At 43.7% G+C, this 17,495-nt stretch overlaps 1 protein-coding gene across 4 annotated transcripts in view; it reads right to left on the bottom strand.

Moving 5' to 3' along the window:
• Positions 1-17,495, bottom strand: part of ESRRG (estrogen related receptor gamma) — a 501,342-nt gene that overhangs the window by 457,658 nt on the left and 26,189 nt on the right. The window contains exon 1 of one of the 4 annotated variants that reach the window (XM_032786260.2): positions 8,330-8,485. The exons of 2 other annotated variants lie outside the window; for them this stretch is intronic. The gene's annotated coding sequence lies outside the window, so the exon portion shown is untranslated. Of the gene's footprint in view, positions 1-784; positions 891-8,329; positions 8,486-17,495 lie in introns of those variants that run through there. One more of the 4 variants, XM_032786261.2, reaches the window with a different exon arrangement.

Raw genomic sequence — 17,495 nt, forward strand, 5'->3', positions numbered from 1 at the left:
CAATTGCTATGCTGAAATCACATAATGTGATGGACAAGATTATAAAATAGAAGCATCTGAAGACTATTTATGGCATTTGTAAGGCATGCCGCTCTGATTTGGGGACCATGCAGCTCTTCCCAAGTGAATTCTCTTTTCAGCTGTCTGAAGCAGAATTGCACCTGCTATTGTGAGAAAGACTGCCCCACCCCTTGGTAAGTCTGGAGGACCCCTAACTGCTAATATATATAATTTTGGTAACAACCGAAGTATTTGATGCTAGACCAGCCTGGAATGGTCAAACCTTAGCCCTGCCAAATTTATAGTTTGCCTCTCCCACAATGGGGCTGCATCTTTTGGGATTAATGGGGCTGAAAAACCCTAATGTAGACAAGGCCATAAAGGAAATGTGAGAAAGTCTGCACTGCAAATCTCCTTGTAATACCTGTCCTGTGGGTAAACAGAGGCTTTTATTCTCCAGGGACATCAGACAGACATCTTCCAAGAGCACTGTAAAACATTCCCTTGATAAAATTAACAGAAAAACCTCTTGCTGCTTTTTGTTGTTGCCACACTGTACCCTTGTCTTTTTTTTTTTAAACCAGTTCTTAATTACGGTATATTTATAGTCCCTGGTGTTTCAATCTATAGGGTAATAACTGGCCCTCTGCAGTTAAATTAGACCTTATTTAAGTATGACAAAATGTCTTGCCTGTGGTATTTGTACTCCACCAGGAGTCTGAAACCATGAAACAACCAATAAAAAAAAAAAATCTGAAAAAAAGAGTCAGACTTTCTCTCTTACCTTGTAAACTTCAGCAGGTTCTAAAGCCACTTTCAAAGAGACAGAGAAAGTAAGAACTACAGGTCTCAGAAACATGCCTTGACAATAAGACCTCTTGCTTTTGCCAGGGATTTAGCCAGTCTTAGAAACAGCATTTTACCTGCAGTGAAGTGAAACACAAAGCCTGACAGGTAACCAAGGAACCCACACTACAGTGAGCTGCTTTTACACTACACAGCTATGGTGCGCAAAGGAGACCAAACTTCCTCACACATGCAAACTCCAGATTTAATTTTCTGCAAGATTACCCACAATAATTACAAAGTTTCTGTAATTTATCCTTAAAAGCTTGTGACTGTAGGATCCATAGGAATTGATCTTTTATCTTTTACCTCCAAAGATACTGCGTCTATGCGTATCATGTTTAATGCAGTTTACCAGTTTAACACAGAGCATATTTTCCATTAAATTTCTAGAGTTACTAAACTGAACCTTAACTAAAATTAAGTTGACTATTAAAAGCTCAATGAGTAACCCAATGAACGGAGGTCCTGTATATAGGGTTTAGCAAACATGCTGCAAGAGTTCTGGCAGCCACCAAGACAGAACATCTGCTGATCAGCATGCATTTTCTATTGGCTACATACATTAACCATACATACATTAACCATTACTTTGACATTCTAAAAGCAATGACCAGATTCCTGCAGTTCTTGGCCTGCAATTGGTGTTTTAATGCAATCTATATCACTCCATCTAATTTGTGCCACTGAATGTAGAATTTTAACATCTTCAGGGAAAACGAGAAAAAGACTTTCTGCAACAAAAGTCTAAACATATTTGGCTAATTGCAGCATGTGTTTCACCAACAAAAGGAGTGATTTGGAAAATCCAAATCCATTCTGAAAATGAGCATCACATACACCACACTGAGGGATTTTACAAGATAGTTTATCCTTGAAATGCTGTAGTTTAGTTCCAATATGCCATTCCATTAACCAAAAAGAAAATACTTCTTTTGACTCGTGTATCAATTTTCATAGTCTTAAGATTACAAAATAGCATATATGAACTCTAATGGGTTAATTTTGATAAGAGAAGTTTATTGAATTGAAATCTACAGGCTAGTTTACAATACATACGCTACCACTTAAACTAACTGATTTATATAGGTATATAAAAAAATTGTTTTAGAAATACATGTGTAATATAACTAAAAGTCACCAGCTGGTGCTATTATAAACCATTTTACAAATTTTGTTTAACTAAATGTATAGGCGGTTAGATTTTGGTAGAAATGGTGTTTTACTTGTGATGCAATTCTTTTCAGTAGCTGCTATTAAAAGTAAAGTTTGTTCACTACCTGAGAATCTCTCTAGCTAGAATTTTGTAAAATTGCAAGCTGTTAGGTATAAAGACTATCTGTCTGCAGTGGTGCTAGAACTAGGAGTGCTGCTGCCACACCCGCTGACTTAAAGTAGTAATAACACACACCAAACACACGGTTTCCATCATCAGCATCACACTATACAAATTGTTCCAACACCCCTGCCTGTTTGTATAACTTCTAGGCCAGCGGGCACTACCCTAGTACAAATGGAATAATTTCTTAGGTTCAGCTCTATCACTCACAGGATTATACCCATGGAAGTAAACAATAACACTGCATGGCCATGTCTACACTACAGGTAGATCGGCACTGCTGCAATTGATGCAGTGGGGTCAATTTAGCAGGTGTAGTGAAGACCTGCTAAATCAACGGCAGAGCGCTCTCCAGTCAACTCCAGTACTCCACCAGAACAAGAAGAGTAAGGTAAGGCGACAGGAGAGCATCTCCCATCGACGCAGCACAGCGTAGACACTGCAGTAAGTCGACCTAAGCTACGTCAATTCCAAATACATTATTCACAAAACTAGAGTAGCATAACTTAGGTTGACCTACTGCAGTAGTGTAGACCAGGCCACAGCTATAAGAAGCTCTTGAAGTGTAGATGCAACCTAAGGAAAAAAATATTTCTACCCAGTTCAGCTACTCAAGATGAACTAAAAAAGCAGGAACCTTCACACGGAGTGGGAAAAGTTCATTTTTCAGGGTCACCTGAAATCCAGAAATGAGGTGGGAAAAGGCTGTTACCTGTTAATCTGGACTGGAGAGAAAAGTAAAGACATTTATAAAAATTTGGATAAAATATGTCAGTTGAAAGAAAAAAAGAGAGCCATATTACAATAGGTTCGATATACACCTTTACCCCGATATAACACGACCTGATATAACGTGAATTCGGATATAACACAGTAAAGCAGCGCTCCAGGGAGGAGGGGCTGTGCAGTCCAGCGGATCAAAGCAAATTTGATATAACATGGTTTCACCTATAACGCAGTAAGATTTTTTTTGGCTCTCGAGGACAGCGTTATATCGGAGTAGAAGTGTATATGACACCACAAAAGCTATAGAATTTATAATAAAGTAGAAGGTCCAAATGAACTCAGAGCAGTATGCGATAGAGGTAAAGCTATTAGCTAAAGACAGTTTAAGGAGACATCAGTTTGAGACAGTATCTAGGCCTATTTGACCAAAAATACATGAAAGGCTGATGATAACTCAAGAAACTAAGCTCGATTTAAATAAAATAGTAGATATGGCTAGAATACATGAAATAGCACAAGTACAGCTAAAAATTAGTGATGGCATAGGATCACCGACTCAGCTACTTCTGAGCCATTGCTTCATTTTGCCTTCACAGAACACCACTCCAAGCCAAGTCATCATCCAGCTACAGCTCTGAAAAAGCTTAAGGCAAAGATCTTCAAAAGTGACTAGTGATTTGGGTCCCCAACTTGAGACCCCTTAAAGGGGACTGATTCTCAAAGTGCTAAGCACTCATCCTCAGAAAAATCAAGCCCCTTTAAAGGGGTCTCAAGTTGGGCACCTGATAACAGAGGTGTCCAAAAATCACTGGTCACTTTTGAAATTCTTAGCATAACACTAAACAGGTCCAACAGCCCAGTTTTAAAGCCTTACCAGGAAAGAGAGAGCGTGTGCAAGCAGAATCCTGATGGCTAGTCTGGCACTGTTTGTCTGTACCAGTCTACCATCTAGTACAGACAAACAATGGAAGAATATTTCAGCATAATCAAAACACATGCTCAAGTCAGAATAAGTTAATTTTAATCCAGTTGGTTCTGATTATCACTCTGTTTCTAGACCACAAGACAGTTGTGTGTCCTGGAGAACATAACACCTTTGATGACCCTGAAAGAAGTAAATTTGAAAAGCAAAAAGGAATCAAAAGACAATTAAAATCATTATGGGCCCAATTCATTGCCCACTGAAGTCAACAGGAGCCTTCCACTGACTTCAATTGGATAAGGCCTGTTTTATCCATACGAGTTGTGTTGTAAAACCACATTAGAAATCGAATCTATAAATACTGTGTTGTTATAAATACTGTTAATATTTGAAACATATAAGAATTTAAATAGCAATATTCTGAAATATTTGATGACTAGATATTTGGTGATGGCTGCTTAGTAGTCCATATGAAATGAATTTGTGGCTTCAGTCCAGTCCCTGGTAGGCAGGCTCCCACTTAATAAAAGACACCAACACATTTTTCACCCTTTTTGGCAGCCTCAACAGAACAGGCCAAGTACTGAGTGAGCTTGGATATTGAATCACTCTCTCATCCCTTCAGGTGGTACTTCCAAACCTATTTTGACTCAGTTTGCAGAAGTTTACACAAACATGACAGGAATTTAGTTATCAGGACTGTCCATCTGGTATTTTCACAAGCAAAAAACCAAACAAACATTCCTCAAGTGCTAACATGTTGGTACCTAGACACTGAAAAAATAGCAGAAGTTCAGTTAAAATAAAAAACCAGCTAGAGTGCCCATCCCTACAGAGTTGTTTCTTTTTCTTATTTCAGATCAGCTGTAGGGATGTTTACAAGATGCAAGGCTACCATCAACTATATTATTAATTATTAATACTTAATGGTAATCATTGATTACTTTCACTGTGTCCAAAAATGTGCTCTATCTTGTGTTATACGATTAAAAGAAAAAAAACTTGTGTGCCCTGAATCTTCACTAAGTGTTATGTGTCTCTGTCTCAGTTTCAAGTATGCAGAGAGGTTTTCTGGTAACTTCTGCTCAAAATAGACTTCTCTTTCTGTGTAGGTTCTTATATTATGCCCATCACTATAGTCTATGAATCCTGGACCAGAGACAGGAAAACTCAGTTTCCAGTTCTGCCTGTTGGAAAAAGTGCTTTGTCATCCCATTCTCTAACTTCTCAAAGTTTTAGGTCATAAATCCAATATCTTATTCAAAATCGATAGAGAAAAACTGGTGTCACAGTCAGTAAGAGATACCCACTTGAAACAAAGGAAGGCTGCCACTCGCCCCATGTTCCTGAAGCCATACTGCACGTCTGATCCTGAATTCTTTGTTCTTCTAGGCTGAGACCTCTCTGATACATTCAAAAGATCACTGCTTCTGCCAGGCTCAATAATATGTATGTATTTCCGGGGTTTTTGTTCAATAATTAACAACACACTTTGGGGCGGGGGGAATGCATTAGAAATTTTGCAGAAGTTTACAACTTTTTTTTACTGAAATTTAATTTTTGACTAAACTTCCCAAACAACTCTAATATCTACCTTCCAAGAGTGTTGTGTGGATTAATTAGTTAATATTTGTAAGGTGNTTTCCGGGGTTTTTGTTCAATAATTAACAACACACTTGGGGGGGGGGGGGGGGAAGCAGTACTGTCTTATAATTTATTTGGATATTAGTCTTGATTTTTCTCCAAACATTTTAATTTAATTTGAGATCTCCATCAGTCTGTGTATGAACAGTTGTATGGTAACTTCACTGTTAAGTCACCTTTTTGGGGGGAGCTACATTAGGGCCGGATGTGCACATTTTAAAGATACTATTTTGTCTCAAAAAATCATATTTCCCCCTCTTTTCTGTGCACTACCAAAATCTTAACACTTACACAATTCAAACAATGACAAAGGTCCTTGTTGTATTTGGAAGATTTTTCTGACATACCTGTCTAATCAGAAAGCTCTCCTTTTACTTGCTTTTCAAATGCACTTCTTTTCAGTAGAAGTCGGGTTAACAGGGCCTATATGTAGTGAGTGGCCTGTTACTGTGGCCAAATCCCACTCTCCTTATGCACACAAGGAGTCCCACTGATGTCAGTGGGACTACTCAGAAGAATAAAGCAAACAGGATTTGTCGCTTTGTCTAGCTATATACTTTTTAATGGTAACCCTGTATGCCTGACATACGCTGGTCAATTCTAACAGGGTGATGATAAATAATTCAAAACACTTCCTGGCTGAAATCTCTATATATTATCATTACTGACAGGACATAGCTGTGTGTGACCCTTTACAGTCATAGAAATAAGTCAAGTTCCCTGCCCACGGAGCTTACAGTTGCATTCATCCAAATAACATTGTGACATAATAAGTACAAGAAACCACAGAGAGTTGATAGAGGGGTGACAAAAACAATAGAAGAGGGTTAAAGTTCTTAGGGGAGGCTTTTTTGGGATGTGGCAGTTGTGGACTTAGATTTACAATCATTGGAGTTGTCATATGACAAAGTTCTTGGGTATTTTTGTTTGGTTTTATTATTTATTGTTCTCTTTTACAAACTCTACATGGTTAGCACAGGCATGGCAAAGGAAAGCACCCGAGATTAATGGAGGATAATAGTTGATTCTTCTAGGCTTTGAGAAGGGCTTGAAAATTGGAAGGGGGGAAATGAAAATACAGACATATATGTATACACATACACACACGGAAAGGGATTTGGTTATGGTTAGAATTTGTGATTGATGGGGCGCATGGCAGTCAGGAGTCAGCAAAGATTTGGTGGGATGGAAAATCTTGAGATAAGACACACCACTGCTCACGCAATCTGCATGTGCCTATCATCATGCAGTATTATACTAGCTGACATCATTGGTTTACCACCTCTCCAAAAGACAAAGGCTATAAATTAAGACCAGGGACTGGGACATGGTGAATGAGAAATGAAAGTCATAACACTTAAAACCTCCACAACAGATATAACCTATTATCCTTCTTGTCAAAATACTAAAACTTCTATTTCACAATTTAATTTCAGCATTGACTGTTTCTTTAAATTACAAAGATCTTTTGTATAGTAACTTACCTACTAAGTGCCTGATCCTACAAATACTTATGCATACCCCTAATTGCAAGCATGAGTAGTCACACTGATTTTTAGTTTAATGGGACTACTCACAGGAGTTAACCATGTGCATAGGTGTTTTCAGGATCATGGCCTAAATCATAATATGTAATTAAACAGAAACATTTCCTGAGAATGTTTTTTCCCCTTCAGTGGATCTAGTGCAACAGTGGGGCTGGTGGAGATACACAGTTTAAATTGAACCTGAAAAATTGAAATACTTTCCCTTTAATACTGAATACAAGCTGATACAGTATCACATGACCTTTACCGTAATTTCTATTAAAATCATTTCATGTCTGGTTGATTCTGCTATCTTGGCTCATTTGTATTGTTTACAACAAGTCATTGCACCGGGCAGTTAGTGGTGGCTGAATCCATGGTTACCAGTTTTTACATTCACTAGTTAAATGGAATGCAGCTCTTCTGTGAGTTTCATGGAGAAAGCTCTTAAGAAACCACAATCCAGCTATCAATCAGGCTAACCTGGGAGAAATTAATCTTATAAACATAAGTATTGTTGCATATTAAAAATTTATAGAAAGGGAGCTCAAGGCTTTTATAAGATGTAGTTGCAAAAGTGGACGTGTTGAGATCTGGCTTAGTACATGGGAGACTTAGGGTCTGTGGTCTACATCTGACATTCATCCATGTTGTGCCTTCTCTAGCTTTCAAGGCTAATAAAACTATCCTTTTTTTAAGCTTTTAAATCTTGAGCACTTATTTTACCAGCATTGTGCCTGGAATATAAATAGTGCTTAAACACAGGTCTAACCACACTGCAGTCCTAGCAAAGTAACTTAAACAGACACATACAAGATAGTAAAACACAGAATAGACAGTACTGAGTAGAATTCAATTAAGACAAAACAACACTGGAATGTTCTTTACTAGTAAATTAAGCCAGCAAACTAATATGTTTTATTGCTCCTAAGAACTACCTGAACTAATTCTACTTGCCCTGTTATTTATTGTTCGTTGTGGGGTGCGGTTGAAAAAAACAAACAACTTATTTACAAGATGGAGACCACACACATTTATAATGCCTAATACTATCAGAAAAGTTCTCTACTGTTTGCTGGCTACAATAATTGTCCCACAAGATACATGAGAGCAACAAACAGTTAAATCAAACATATTTCTAGCTCATCTACTGCAAAGTCACTGTATCAGAAGCCCGAATTGATTTGTTTCCCCAGAACGAATTGAAAATGAATGTAACATAACGTCTGGAAAAAAAAATCTCTACTGCACTGCTAATCGGATATTGTATAATGGTTGATTGCAGCTTTGCACTGTGCTATTGTTGCCTAAATCATACATACTTACAGGTTCTGGGTTCTTCCAAGAGTTTGGTGCAGTTTCAAGGACAAATGTCTTAAGGAAGTCTTTCTACTGTGCAGCAATGATCCTAGCTCTGATCTGATTACATGAGCAAAGTGCTAAATCTGACAATAGAAAGGAAACTTCCTGTGTAAAGAAGAAATCTTGGAAAGTCTCAGGGTTAAAAAGGCTGCTTAAACGTGCTGGTTGATTTGCTCCCTAGTTGTGTATACACAGTAGCAGCTGATCTCTGTTTGCAGCCCTGCAGAAAGAAACCTTTACTGAAAACCAATGGCATCACATTTCACAGGAGCTATTGCCAGGCTCTGGAGAGCAAAGCAACCTTGGACAACTTCACACAATTAAAATAAGTGGGTTTGCTGCATGTCCAGAAGGACTTTTAAAATTGTGAATTTACTGTGTCATTTTTGCTAACAATGAGCTGAAATCCTGCAGTCCTTAATCAGTCCTGATACAAGCAAAACTCCCATTCACTTCAATAGGGTTTTGTCAAGACTGTGTATGGAGTGTAGTATTTGTCCAAGCATGTTTTGCTTTGTCTTGATTGTGGTCTTTGCAGGTGATAAGGTGTTAGCTGTGCCCTAAGGCACTTTATGTGTTGGAACTGTTATAGCAGGTGCTGTACACAACCTGTGTTTATCTTAAATTCATTCTGACCCTGTCTTACATCAGTCACACTCTTTTCTTAGCTTTCTTTCAGATACTGAGCAAATTATTTGTTTGTTTGTTTTTCTCTCTCTCTCCTCCCCTCCCCAACCCCAGTGTCCTATGTCAAACTCTCTGGCACATTCCTACTAGAATAAAATCCTCCGATTCCAACAACCAAAAATTTTGCAAGGATTCAGAAGCCTGTTTCAGAGCCAAACTGCAGAGCTGGCCACTATTTTTATAGCAGGCTTAACCGAAACTTCAGATCCAAACACTCCATAACTTGGGGAAGGAGAAAGTTCAGAATGTTGATGTGGGTCTCAGTTTCTTAGTGATGTCCAAGTAAACATATAAAACCAGAAAAACAACATTTTGAATCAGTCCGCAGGAGCTACGTGGACTTCTGTGGAAAGGAGCTGCAACTCAAACTGAGCAACACGCTTTGTGGGTAATTATTTTTGTTATCATTAATCATGATTTTTACTGTAACATTTAGCCCTGGATAATGTTCCAAATACTAACTGGAACATGCATTGCAATTAGAACATGACTGAACAGCATGTAAGGTGCTTTTTTAAAAAAGGGGTCAGTTTTCTCTTTTCTGGGCCACAAACATGAAAATCAAAAGGAAATGTAATATGGTTCAATTTTTAAACACAATGATAGAGTCTAGTTAAGAAGAGTTATTGTATATTTTGTTCTGGACCTTTGCAAGGTAGTTTATGATCACTTAGATCAGCAGTTCTCAAACTGTGGGTCAGAACCCCAAAGTGGGTCACGACCCTATTTTAATGGGGTCGCCAGGGCTAGCATTAGACTTGCTGGGACTCAGGGCTGAAGCAGAAGCCTGAGCTCCACCCCCACCTAGGGCAATGGGGCTCAGGCTGTAGCCCCTTCTCGCCCCACCTGGAGTGGCAGGGCTTTGCCTATGATCCGTTTTCCCCCCACCCAGGGTGGCAGGGCTCTGAACCCCCCGCCCAGGGTCATATAGTAACTTTATTGTCAGAAGTGGGATCACGGTGCAATGAAGTTTGAGAACCCTGACTTAGATTATTCAACACCCTTTGTCACTATGACTGTAGTAGTTAGTAGTATATTGTGTTATTTCTCTAATATTCTGAACTTTTGTTCCAAAGGGCAGAAACCAAGCCACGTTCAAGAATTCAAACCGCACAACAATTGAGATTCTATGTATATCTGCTATACATGCAGGACCGGCGCTAGGGTTTTGAGCGGCCTAGGCGGAGGGCAATTTCGCCGCCCCACGCGCTGGTCCCGCAGCTCCAGTGGAGCTGCCGCAGTGGTGCCTGCAGAGGGTCCGGTGTGCCTGCGGGCGGTCCACCGGAGCCGCGCGAGCAGCCGACTGTCCACAGGCACGACTGCGGCAGCTCCATGGGAGCTGCCTGCCACCCCCTCCGGCGGCGCCCTAACCCAGGGGACACCCTGGGCTGACGGCTGCAACGGTGGCACCCTGACCCAGGGTCAGAGCGCCTCCACGGCAGCCGGCAGCCCGGGGTTTCCCTGGGCCAGGGGACCCCCTGGGCTGCTGGCTGCTGAGGCGGCGCCCTGACCCAGGGGACACCCTGGGCTGCCGGCTGCAACGGTGGCACCCTGACCCAGGGTCAGAGCGCCTCCACGGCAGCCGGCAGCCCGGGGTTTCCCTGGGCCAGGGGACACCCTGGGCTGCTGGCTGCTGAGGCGGCGCCCTGACCCAGGGGACACCCTGGGCTGCCGGCTGCCGCGGCGGCGCCCTGACCCAGGGGACACCCTGGGCTGCTGGCTCCCGCCTGCAGCCCAGACTCCCTCTCTGTCCTAGCAGCAGGGCTGCTCAACCATTTAAAAAAAAATTGGGGGGCGCTTTTTGGCGCCCCCAAATCTCGGCGCCCTAGGCAACCGCCTAGCCCACCTAAATGGTTGCACTGGCCCTGTATACATGCATGAGTGTGCACATTGTACATACCTGCATGTAAAATTAGGGTTCACAGTTATGTTGGTGTTAGGATGACCAGGTGTAGCGAGGAGGCCCCACTCCCCCATGCTCCTGAGGGGAATAGGCCAGAAAAGGCACAGCCACGGGCGGAGGCCCCGCCACCTGTCCCCACCCCCCAGAAGTCAAGGGGTGGGACAAGAAGTACAAAAGCCCGGCCCAGCACTCAGTTAGGAGAAGGCTGCTGGAGAAGGCAGACACTGGGGTCTGAGCTCTCACTGGGCCCGGCCTACCCTGTGCCCAGTATCCGGAGGGGTACTGGCCTTACCTCCCCTGGGCCCAGTACTCAGAGGAGCCAACTGAGCTTTCTGACGCTCGGCCGGTGGAGGAGTGAACCGGACCCCCCAACGCTTGGTACCCCGAGGAGTGGACTGTACCTCCCGATGCCGGACCCCCTGAGGAACCTATGGTTTGGGACCCCCAGGACGACGCTGGCAGAGGGCAGGTACCCAGTGAGGGGGAGGTTAGAAGTGGCCTGGGGGCAGCCGACTCCTGTCAGGCTGCAGACTCACCTAAGGCAACGTCAGTGTGTTTCGGTCGGGATCCCCCACTGACTGTCAGCGGCGTTGACCGCTGCTAGGGCCCCGGGCTGGAACATAGTGGAGTGGGAGGGCCTGCGTTCCCCCTGCCACCCCTTCAAGGGTGGCAGACTCCCCCTCCCCTGGCCCGAGGAGGCCATTCACGGTGGTTATTCGCTCAGCCCCTGCTGAAAGGCCTGAGCTTAGACTGTGTGCTGCCCTGCCCTGCCCAAGGGCCTCGGCTTATATATTCTGTTACCTTATTCGCTCAGCCCCTGCTCTAAGGCCTGAGCTTAGCCTGTGTGCTGCACCCGCCCTGACCCAGGGCCTGGGCTTATATACTGTTGCCTTATTCGCTCAGCCCCTGTTGAAAGGCCTGAGCTCAGACTGTGTGACGGCCCAGCCCTGACCCAGGGCCTGGGCATCTAGAGACCAGTCGTTTGCTCAGCCCTGCACCAGAGGGCCTGAGCTGCTTACTAACTGCTGTTGGTTCACTCAGCCCCGCAGCGAGGGACGGGCCCCGGGCCGACAGAGTGCGGTGAGCCGGTGTGACTCCCCTCCGCCCTCAAGGAGGGTTGAGCCCCGGTCACACTCCGCTACACTAGGTGTTCGCTTTTCATCCAGAACACCCATTCAAAAAGGGACCCTGGTGGCTCCAGTCAGCACGGCCAGCCGGGCCATTAAAAGTCCAGCCAGTGTTGCTGCCAGCTAAGGCAGGCTAGTCCCTACCTATTCTGACGCTGCGCTGTGCTTCAGAAGCAGTCAGCAGTTCTGGCTCCTAGGCTGGGGGGAGAGGCCACAGGGCTCCATGTGCTGCCCCCACCCCGAGCACCAGCTCTGCACTCCCATTGGCTGGGAACTGGCCAATGGGAGCTGGAGAGGAGGTGCCTGCAGGTAAAAGCAGCAGGCAGAGCCCCCTGCATGCCTCTGCCTAGGAGCTAGACTTGCTGCTGGCTGCTTCTGGGGCACAGCACAGTCCATAGTGCCAGGAACCTGCCTTAGGCCCCCACCCCCTGCTGACCAGGAGCCACCAGAGGTAAGCCTGTGCCCCAGCCCTGCCCCCCTAACCTGGAGCCCCCTCTTGCACCCAAAACCCCTCATCCCTGGCCCCAGCTGAGAGCCCACACTCCCATGCTAGAGCCCTCACCCCCCTCCTGCACCCTAACCCCCTGCCCCAGCACAGAACCCCCTTGCATACCCTGAATCCCTCAACCCTGGCCCCACCCCAGAGCCAGCACACCCAGCCAAGAGCCCTCAACCCCTCGCACATCCCCCTGCCTCAACCTGCAGCACTCTCCCACACTCTGAATCCCTCAGCACCACCTCCAGCCTGGAGCCCTCTTGTTCACCCCAAACCCCTCATCCCTGACCCCAGGACAGAGCCCACACCCCAGCTGGAGCCCTCCCCCACAACAACTTTCTGCCCCAGTCCCCTCCTGCACCCTGAACCCCTCATTTCTGGCCCTACCCTGAAGCCTGAACCCCCAGTTAGAGCCCTCACCCGCACTCCAACCCCCTGCTACAGCCCAGTGAAAGTGAGTGAGGGTGGGGGAGAGCAAGCCACCGAGGGAGGGGGAATGTAGTGAATGGGGGAAGGGTGGAAAAGGGGGCTAGGCCTTGGGGAAGGGGTAGGGCTAGGGTGTTTGGTTTTGTTCATTTAGAAAGTTGGCAGCCCTAGTGGGTAGATTACTGGCCTGATTTTCAGAGGTGCTCAGCACCTTTGAAAAATCAGACTGCATGTTCCTTGAATTTTTTTAATCAATCTGATTGGTTACAATGGTAACAGACAGTCTGTAACAAGAGACCATCAGTAAAATCCAACATACATATTCTCCTCCACAACAACAAACATTAAAACAATTGCTGCCTTCCCAGAGTTTCCTGCAGGAGGGCAGGAGCTTGTCAGCTCCTTGAGTGTCTCCACTGGGAAAATGAGTTAGCATTTCCTGCTGGAGGGAGAAATCTCATTTGCACTGAAGTAAAAGAGAGAGTGTGGTGCTACTAACTGAGAACCTAGGAGTCAGGAGACCTGGTTCTGCTGTGTGACCTTGAACAAAGCACTTTACCTCTCTGATCCTGCATCATTAAAGTCAAAAGGAGTTTTGCCATTGACTTCAGTGGGAGCAGAGTGTCTCTGCCTCAGTTTCTCCATCTGTGAAATGGGGATAGTGTTTGGGAGGAAGACAATGGACTGAAACTCAGAAGCTCTGAGTTCAACTCCTGGTTCTGCCATAGTCTTCCCCTGTGACTTGGGCAAATCACTATTGCTTCAGTTCCCAATATTCTTCTTATGTTATATCCCCTTCTCCCACCATTTCTCTATCGTGTCTATTTTAATTGATCTCTTCAGGGCAGGCTTTGTCTCTGATTTATGCATATGTACACTGCCCAGTGCAATGGGACCCTCTTGTCAGTTGGGACCTGTAGGTGCTAATTCATTCATTCAATCAATAAATAATAAAGTATTTGAGGATAAGGATTTCAGTGAGTCAAGATGACTGCCCAAAGCCTTTATGTGCAGAAGTCCTTATTCACAAAGACTGACCTTCCTGAGTCCTGCATAAAGCCCAGTACTCTGGATTTATGCAGTTGTCCTGTTCTAAAATAAGTGGGCATGACAAAATCCACCCCACAAACCTGGGGAATGTCACAGAGTTGCAGGACATCCAGCCAGGATTCGCATCCACTCTTTATGTCTCCCATGTGAGGTTTCCCAGCCACTGCACCTGTGTAAATGAGACTCCCCTTGCCTCAACTTTCCTCCCTCTGACAGCACATACCGAGCCTGCCTGGAACCCAACAACCCAGCACACTGGGATTTCAAAAGCCCATCTTCCCTCAGACCTCTCAAGTGTACCCCATTGGTGGTACATTCTGTGTCACAGCTGTCTCTCCCTCTGTCCCTGCACTTCATTCTCAAGAAGTGCCCCCTGTGAGGCGGGGTAACAGCTGGCTGGTGGGGTGGGGTAGAGGAAGGAGGAGACCTTTCCTCCAGCAGCTCTGGGATCTCCTACACTCTCATCTCTCCTCCCCAGTTGCAAGGAGCAGAGAGAGATGAGAAGCTTTCAGGGAGCCAGAGTAAGAGCCAACTTATATGTGGAAAGTAAGAGCTGGGTAAGGAGCAAATAGACTGGCTCCCTACATTAATCATAGAAATGGAAGGGAGCTGGGAGTGGAGCAGGCCCCAAGCAGTTGAGTTCTTCACAGGCTGGGAGGTTCCACTCCCTCCAGTGAAGAGCATACAGGCCCAGCTGCTCCTTGCAACTTCTCTCCCCACAAGTAAACCAATGCCCGCTCCTGGGCCGCAGGGTCTCTCTGTCTGCTCTTTAGTGGGAAGGGGGAGATAGTGGCACATGACAGGGGCCAGAGTAGCAAAGACCTTCCTGGGGGCAGTAGCAATGGAATCCTGCAGTGAAGGAGGGCTATACACCTTAATGGTAGATAGAAGTGGGGCATGAGGAGAGGGGGAAAAGTTAATTAGATTTAGTACAGGGTGGGAGTGGTCTGAGTTAACTGCAGAGAGTTGGGGGCTCATGCCTGGGGACACCAGTTTATATTGAGGCCAAGGCAGGAACTAGCCCCCCCAAATCCCTAATCTGTAACAGTTAAAAAAAAAAATTAATTTCATTCACACAGTGTGACGGCATCCATTAAAAACAGATCTTTATAATAAAAAAAATCATAATATGTAAATCACACAGAGCCCAGTGATGCCAACACTTAAGCAGTGGCATTGATTCTCATGATTCCATGATTGTCCTTTTGATATCTGTTGTTTTTCTTAAACCCCAGTGCCTGGAGTGAAGTGATAATGTGAGATTCTCACTTTTGTTTTTAAAAAAGAAGTTTCTAGCCCTTGCCTTTGCAGGAAAAAGGTTGAAAATGTGATTCAAGTGCACTCTCAAGGCTCAGAAATGAGTGCCAATAAACCATCCCACCAAGATATACAGTGGTTTTAAAAAAACAAACAAACATGATTCTTAAGCTAATCTCGTGATTTTAGGAACCATACTCATGATTTTTGAATTGCTGGGGTTGCTAATATTGCTCAACCACACAACTTTATCCACAGGAACAATAGTCTCTTTGAATTCAATGTGAGTACTCAAAGTAGTAAGAACTATAATCAATAGTAAGTGTTTGCATAACCAGGCCCCAAGAAACCAATTGTACAGTTTTTACTCACGCAATACGTGTTTTGCCCAAATAAAAGCTGCAGAATCATATTCATATAAGTCTTTCTAGTATTTATATTGTCCCCATCACATGCAATCAGAGCACCATGCAATCTTTGCCTTTCTCTTCTTCCTTCTGCTCCACCTTCTGTGTATTCTTCCATGCATGAAATACCTTCCGAATTCCTGTTCAACCAAGTCACCACGGTCTCCTCATTCAAATTCCTCCGAAAAACTCACTTCTGCCTTGTCAGCTACAAACATTTAATCAAAATTAATAGAACCATCAAGGTATGCACATGCCTAAACTGAGTAAACATGTGAGCTATAACATTGTTTTCTAATCCTTGCCCACATCACCTTCCATTCCTCCATCAGCCCCATTTTGTTTATTACCCTCACTTTTTGTGTCTTGCATAAAATTTAGATTGTATGATTTTTCATTCAGGGCCTTTTCCTTGCTCTGTAACATGCCCAGCACGCTTCTGAGACATGTATAAATAATAAAATAATAGCACTAATAACAATATAGATATAAATACGACTTATAACATAGCTATAACTACCACCACAGAGGCATTACTGTAACTGTGACATTTGGGATAAATAATTCTAGGCATCTAAATCTAATTTAAATTCTTTGCCGGCTTTAACCACGGCTTCAAAACCAGATGAACTTAAGCCAAGGTGTATGACTTTATGCTACACTGGTAATCCACACTAACTAGGAAATAAATTTTCAGCGATTAAGTTGAATTGTTCGTACAAAATGTCAGCTTCAGCTTTTCACCCATACAAAACAGCTTGGAAAATATATACTGCATGTGTTTATTATAGCTACAGTCACTATGAACATCTATAACTCTCCAACAATTTCTTTGATTTATGTTCAAAAACATACAGGGCATGAAATGATGCCTGCAACCTTACATTTTTCTCAAGAACATTGTGGGGAGCAGATATATTCCAAAACATTGTTAGATTCCCTGTTATGTCTGCCTTTTAAAATAAATGTATGATAATCAATTACACATGCTTCAAAGCAACTGCCACTAGATTCCCCATCAGAAAAGCTGTTTGAAAAAAGTTCCATTTTCTTTTCCCTTAATATCTGGGTTTTAATAAGGGACTGTGCCCACATATTAAAAAAGGAAAAATGCTTTCGTAAAATAAGTGCCAATCTTAACTCACACCAGCAAGCTAGTCTTACCACAAGTTTATAGAAAAGAGCCTTCTTCATTGATCGACATGCTAATAAAAGTGTACATGCTGTGAAACTCTTGGGTCTGATGCTCCTCTCACTCATACATTTGCCAACTAGGAGTAACTCCTCTGATATCCAAGGAATGACACTGGCATTAAGTGAGAGGAGAGGAGAGTTAGGCCTCACATATTTAACTAAGATGTAAAATGTTTGCGTAAGAAACTTGCCTAGTTTTGGTTTCTATTAGAAACAATAAACCAGGAGTCGGCAACCTTTCAGAAGTGGTGTGCCGAGTCTTCATTTATTCACTCTAATTTAAGGTTTCATGTGCCAGTAATACATTTTAACATTTTTAGATGGTCTCTTCCTATAAGTCTATAATATATAACTAAACTATGGTTGTATGTAAAGGAAATAAGGCTTTTAAAATGTTTAAGAAGCTTCATTTAAAATTAAATTAAAATGCAGAGCCCCCCCGGACTGGTGGCCAGGATCCAGGCAGTGGGAGTGCCACTGAAAATCAGCTCGCCTGCCACCTTCAGCATGCATGCCATAGGTTGCCTACCCCTGCAACTCTGAGCATTTTTGTGGAAACATTTGTCAAGGGCCTGATCTTTTT

This window comes from Chelonoidis abingdonii, chromosome 3 (genome assembly GCF_003597395.2).
Source record: "Chelonoidis abingdonii isolate Lonesome George chromosome 3, CheloAbing_2.0, whole genome shotgun sequence".
Classification (NCBI taxonomy): domain Eukaryota; kingdom Metazoa; phylum Chordata; order Testudines; family Testudinidae; genus Chelonoidis; species Chelonoidis abingdonii.